We start from the raw sequence: 6,779 nt of genomic DNA, 5'->3' as shown, positions 1-6,779 counted from the left end.
CCTCTCACTTTGTTCTTCAGGAAAGCCAGTCTAGAAGCTTCTCTCCCTCCATCTCCGGGTACCTGGGCATGGTTCCATGAACTCGAGACCAGCCTAGGAAGCAGTCATAAAGGCACAAACATTTTATAAAAAATAGAGTCAGGGGGGTCCTTGGGAAGGATTGGAGGAGATAGGGAAGAGGCAAATGATGTCATTATATTTTTATTAAGGAAATATGAACACGCACACAAATGTCAAAGCAAGGCAAGGTCCCTTCTGAGTCCTGACTGGGGTTACAGGGAGGTATGTATGCCAACAGCCTGCCTCATACTCAGAGGGTTATAACGGTCTTTCAGTAATGGATAGAAGAAGAGAGAATCAAGAAACAAGAAAGGATAAGAGAATCAAGAAACAAGAAAGGATACAGAGTGTTTAGACAACAGAATTAAACCTTACTTAGGTAACTGCAGCTGTAAATCACAGCTTCTCCATGGCCCTGAATGGAACTCCTCCTCCCTCTCCGGTCCCCCTCCCCCTCCCCCCCCCCCGCCAGGGTTCCCTACTGCCCCCCAGGCTGTGGAGAGAGACAGAAAGGGTTGTTGGGCTTGTGAGGACGGTGTGAACATCTCCTGTTTCTGTGGGAAGGAGAGCAAGGGCAGATCTAGAGTGGTCTTACCCTTTTGCTCTTATCTGGGTGCTTGCCCAGGCCCAGCTGCACTGACATGCCCTGCGCTCGCTCACCTGAGTGGGGAGTATGGGTGGCAGCCAGGCTACCAGCTTTGTCAAATGGACACAGGGCAGGCGGTTGGGCCTGAGCCTTCCTGCCAGTCCCCACTCCAGGGGGACAGTCAGTCCCCATAGGACTCCTTCCGTGGAAGGCTGCGGTGCCCCTGGGAGGGGGTGGAGTGGGCAGATGGAGGAAGCCTTGGACTAGACTTATTTCTCCACCAAGGAACTGGGACCAGCCAGCACTTCTAGGAATTCCCCATGTGAACCCTGGCTGGGAGCCACTGTTTGGACTTCAGGACTAAAGGGGAAAGCCTAACAAGCAGAGGTCCACAGTGAAAAATCTGAAACCTGTCAATCAGCTAGGCGAAAAGACATTTGCTTCTCCCATCATCCCATGAGGTGGGAGCCCAGGAGAGCTGGAAACAGTTCCTACTTTCCAAGAGTTGTGAGCCTTGGGCTGGCCTGGGAGCGGCCTCGGGATCCAGGTCTCCATAATCCTGCTCCTCCCCCTAATTATCAGATGGCTTCCTCATTCCCACACCCACAGCCATCCTCCGGCAAGCCACTTGGGGTACCTTATCCTCATCCTGGAACTAAGTAAAGCTATAATTCCAGCACCCAGGGGGAATTGTAAAGTCAAGGCTTACCCTGGCTACAAAAAAAAAAAAAAAAAAAAAAAAGCAGTCAAAGAAAACAAAAAACACAACAAACTCTTCAGGAGAAGCCCAGGCCTGTCACAACACAAAGACCCTCCCTTTAGATTCTGACCAACACTGTGGTTTCTATGGGAAGAGCAGGGAACCTATAGGGACCGAACAAAATCTGGGATGTTACGAGCATTCTCCCGCCAGCCTGGTCCCACGGCCATGTCAGCCCCAATAGCACACAGAGACGCTGTATTAATTATGAAACTGTTGGCCGGTGACTAGTGTTTCTTATTGCCTAGCTCTTCACAGGTCTATCTCTAGTCAAGACATTTCAGCTCTATCTCTGTTAGTGAGGAAGATATATATGTATATAGTTACATTTTTTTTTTTTTTGAAGTCTCTGTCCTTGCTGAATTATTTTGGGAAGTTTCAGCCATTTGTACAGCTATATTCCTGAGTATTACAGATTATCATCACCCATGTTTCTTATACCTATGAGACTCATTAGACATAGATGTGTGATCTTCAAACACTTCACAGACCTGCAGAACATGGCATTTAAATGGTTTAATATTAGTGCTCCATTGACATGAGACACAGTAGCTCCTAACAGCACTGAACTATCCCTGAGAGTATGTTGGGCACTAATGTCACTCTTTCTGGAGTCCATTCTCTCTTCTGCTAATGGTCTCTTGGGCAAATAACTGCCCCCATCTCAACTGCTGACTTTGGACATGCTGTCCTACTGTGCTTGCAGGAGACAAACACAGAAGACTGCTGAACCTTGCCATGTCAGGTAAGACATTCTTTAGTCAGTCAGAAACTCTAGGCCTTAGCCAAAGCTGGTTGCCCCTACGCTGCTGTGAGACTTAAGTGAGTGTCCAGGTAGCCTGATATTTCTCTCTTCCCTGCACCTTTTGGAAGTTTGTTGCCTGCACTTCCTGCCTACCCTAGTTTTGCTATCCTCCTTCTCAGGTCTTTGATGAGGTTGAAGATTAGACTTTAATAATTATTGTTCTCTCTTCCTATCTCTTCCTAGATAGAAATATTAGGTACAAGACTTAAGCTTTCCAGCTTAGGACAACTCTATAGTGATCTCTGTTGTGCCTTCACCCTAGGATTGGATAGGATCTCTTCCCATTTTGCTCTGTTACTTCATTGCAGTCGGGTTAAGTGTGTGTGTTCTTACATTCCCTTCTTCTAGAGCACACTTGATATTTGCTATATTTGTATATACTTTTGTATCAAGCCTAATCTTTTTCTTTAAGGGGAATTATAGTGAGGGATCCACTCAGCCGCACCTGTGACCCTGACCATGCCCACTTGGGCGTGGTCACAGGTGCGCAGGAGCGTGTGGTATTTGGTCTGGGGTCCAGGACTGGCTTGCTCTCTCTTGGTTCCTGTTGGGTACTGGAGAGCAGCCTGGGTGTGGATCCTTGGAGCGGGAACTTGTGGGTCATTGGTTTCTTATGTAAGTGACTTCTGCCAGAATAAAATGTATAACCCATATTTTATCCTCGTCCTGTGCATCTTAATCTGTACAGCATTACTGGGCTGTTAGGCCCTCAGCCCACCTAGTGAGGCAAGACCTAGACATTTCCTAAAACACTGGAGTCCCAAGAGTGATTTTGAGAAATTGGCTGACACAGGTCTCACTATTAATACTTTGTTATTGGAGCTGACATTTATTCATGTGTCTATATGCTATATATTTATATAGCCTTTTTATATGTACAATCACATATTTAAATTTATTATTATTGTATGCATGTGTATGCTATATATTGTACATGGCCTTTCATATGAACAATCATATGTTTAAATTTATTATTATTATATGCATATGGATGTGTGTGATGTATATGAGTAGGTTTGTGTGCCATTGTGCATGTATGGACGTCATAGGACAACTGTAGGTTTCATTCTCTCTTTCCATGGGTTCAGTTGAACTCAGGTGGAGACAGAAAGATCAGGAGCTGAAGTCTACCCTTGACTGCATAGGTAAGGAGGCCAACCCGGGTCACCTGACACCCTATTGAGAAATCATCAACGCTATTGCTATCAACCCCCCACTACTGTGCCACCCCCACCCCCCAAAAAAATTCCAAGCAATACATCAGAGCTTCCAGGGATGCCAGAGTTAGTTCATCCCTACACTAAGCCAGTCACAGAACCCAGGTGTCTTGAGTTCGAACCTAGAGTGCCCATCCAAGTGCCAGCAGAATTGTTTTCCTCCTGTGTGTGCTTTAGTGAGATGCCATAACTTATACCGGAGGACAGATCCTGTCTACAGGAGGATGCTGTGGGAATGGACTGTGCTTCACACTTAAATTTGTGCATGAGTGCTTGGCTGTGTTTATGTCCATGTTCCACATATGTGCTCAGTCCCCTGGATCTGCAGTCACTGGTTATAAAGTTCCGTGTGGGTGCTGGGAATCAAACCATGGTCCTCTACAAGAGCAGCCAGTGCTCTTAGCCACTGAGGCATCTCCCCAGCTCATGGTTTATTAGCTTTAATAAAATTACTGGGCCTACTTGCCTGTGTGCTTGACTTCTCCGTCTCTTTCCCTCCATATTCAAACAGATTCTTCTTTGCAATGATTTATGTATCCCAGGTCTGTCTGAAACCTTCCCTGGAAGTTCTACTCCACAGCCTGCCTTTATCAAATCTGGTGGGACTTGGCATTTAGTGGATGTGTGGTAAATATCTGTTGGATAAATGGAAAGTGGGGTATGGTAGCCACAATGGAAATGTTTCTCTCTCCAGGTTTTCCTGGCCACTGTCCTGTGTACATTTGTCAGGAGGTCTTGTACTGTCACAGGAGTGTGGCTCTGGATGTCAGAGGCCAGATATATATATCCCCTAGTCCAGCTGCCCTTACCTGAGTTCCACAGTACTTGGTGTTACGATTTAATCTACCTAGCTCATGCTATTGGGATCACTGCTATTGGCAGACTTGGAATCTCATCCTTGGCATTTGTTGTAGGTATCTGCTGACTCCCTTCACTCAGCATCCGTTTCTGCTTCTAATGCTACCATGATATTCTTTGAAAAAGAATCCTTCCCTGACCTCAGACCATGCAGCTCAGATGGGATTATAGACTTTCATCGCAGGCCTGACCAATCAGAACATTCTATTCTTCTGGCCGCAGTGATTTGTCCCAGGATGTGTTGTGGCCAAAGCTATGACCCAACAACTCAATTACAGGAGTTGTGTTGAAACCCAGAAGTTCATTTTCAACTAGATTTATCAGGACAATAGGTTATTAAACTACAGCTGTCTACATTACTTTAATGGGATAACTCAATGAACAAACCGCGAGCCAAGGGAATTGTGGTCACAGTGGACACTGGATTCAGCTACGTCTGATCCCCAGTTGGGTTTTCTGTCAATGCACTGAAAAGGATTTGAACTAACACAAATTATTTTCTCTCTCTGTGGTCTCTTCCTGGACCAGCCAAAGCTTCAAGTGTCATGGTTATTAGCGATGGTGTGCTTTCAACGCCACGGCATCACTGGGAATGAAAACACTCATGTGGCCAGATCCTGGGTTTACCACCAATCATTAAAGATGACTCTGAGCCCCCACGTCTCGGGAAAGGGGCAGAAGGACTAGATGCTCTGCACACGGAGGACTAGTGCGCCGTTCAAGGCCATGCTTCGATGGCATGGGTGGCACTTTGGGATGAAATTCTGCTTTACTGTGATGCCATTAACATTTTTAAGAAGGTTGCACTGGGTAGTTCAGGCTGAGCCTCCTGCCTCAGCCTCCACAGGGCGGGGATCACAGGCATGTGTCACCATGCCAAGAGTCATTAACTTTTTTAAAGGCAAAATGAGGACTGCTGGGCGTGGCAAAGCTGTGATGGCAGGGAACAGGCAGGGGCGTGTCTAAGAATGGCTTTGCTTCCTTTCGTGTAGGAGTGGGTTCCACTCCCATCACCCACCAGTAACCAGTGTAGTGTTCAGTTTAAGTAATGGCCTGCGTCCTCGCCAAGCTCGGGAGCCAGAAACAGTGGTCGGCCATTGTGGCAGCTCCCCTCAGGTGGAGGGTGACATGAAAAGCTGCTTTCCCAGGGGACTCCATCAGCAATTTACTCAGCCCAGAAGCGCAGTCACTGCTTAGGTAGTTTGCAGCTCTCCATCCACCAGGCTTTGTCCGAAGATCTCAGCTAGCTCTTGAAGGCAAGGTTTATGTTGAACAGGTTCCAACAGTGAGATCAGCCTCGTGGAAGGTTTCCATATATGACATGTGTCTGCTGCTCTGCCCAAGAGTGTTACCAAGGCCCCCCTCACTGAAGCTGTTCAGGGAAGCAGGGCTTGGCTGGGATCCCACATTAAGGGGGCAGTGGAGTTTTGGTTTCTGGAAAACAGGGGGTATTATTCTTTTCGTCAAGTTAGAATGCCATGTATGATCTCTATAGATGGGAAAATTTTTTAAAGGATAGAGGGGAAAATAAAGACAACCATCTCATAATCCTACCCCTTGATACAAACCCATCCTTCTCTGAATGCAGGTGTCCGTGCGTTTCAGGAAGGCAGCATTGCAGTAATAGGCAAGAGGCTCATTGGGGCTGGAGAGATGGCTCAGCAGAAAAGCACTTTCTGCTCCTACAGAGGATCTGGGTTCTATTCCCAGCATCCTTCATGGCAGCTCATAACCTCACTTCTAGAGAATCCAAAGCTCTGTTTGGGTTTGCAGACACCTGTATGCATGTGGTGCACAACACACACACAAACATACACACAGACACACAACACACAAACATACACACAGACACACAACACACAAACATACACACAGACACACAACACACAAACATACACACAGACACACACACATAAGGCACACACACACACACACAGATGACACACAAACATACACACAGACATACAACACACACCCACACCCACAAACACACGCAAACATACACACAGACACACACACACACAGACACACACACAACACACACAGATGACACACACATAGACACACACAGATGACACACACACACACAGACACACATGCACGCACGCACACATACACACCAAAAAAATAATTTTACTATCTAACATACTCTTCTTTCATGTTGGTATCACAGGGTTAGGCTACCTTTAAGCACCAGCTCGGTTTGTGAAGAAAAGTGAGGTCTACAGCCTCACACCATCCTAGGCATTTCTGAAGACTAAGCCAGTGCAGTGAACTTAGCACCTGAAAGGCTCGGCACCTTGGCTAAAGGCTATGAGGCTTAAGGAGAACATGGGACAACACCAGAACAAGAGGCGACTTCCTGCCCGAGGAAGGAGACAGTGGGCAGGCAGGCAAACCACGCTGGCTAATCACAAATGAACTGCGTTGCAGTCCACTGCTAGACACACCATCAGAGTTTGCATGTAAAATGTTTACATGATGCACATGATC

Source organism: Phodopus roborovskii, unplaced genomic scaffold (genome assembly GCF_943737965.1).
Source record: "Phodopus roborovskii unplaced genomic scaffold, PHOROB, whole genome shotgun sequence".
Lineage (NCBI taxonomy): Eukaryota > Metazoa > Chordata > Mammalia > Rodentia > Cricetidae > Phodopus > Phodopus roborovskii.
The sequence above is the reverse complement of the archived record's forward strand: the minus strand, read 5'-3'. Positions refer to the sequence as shown.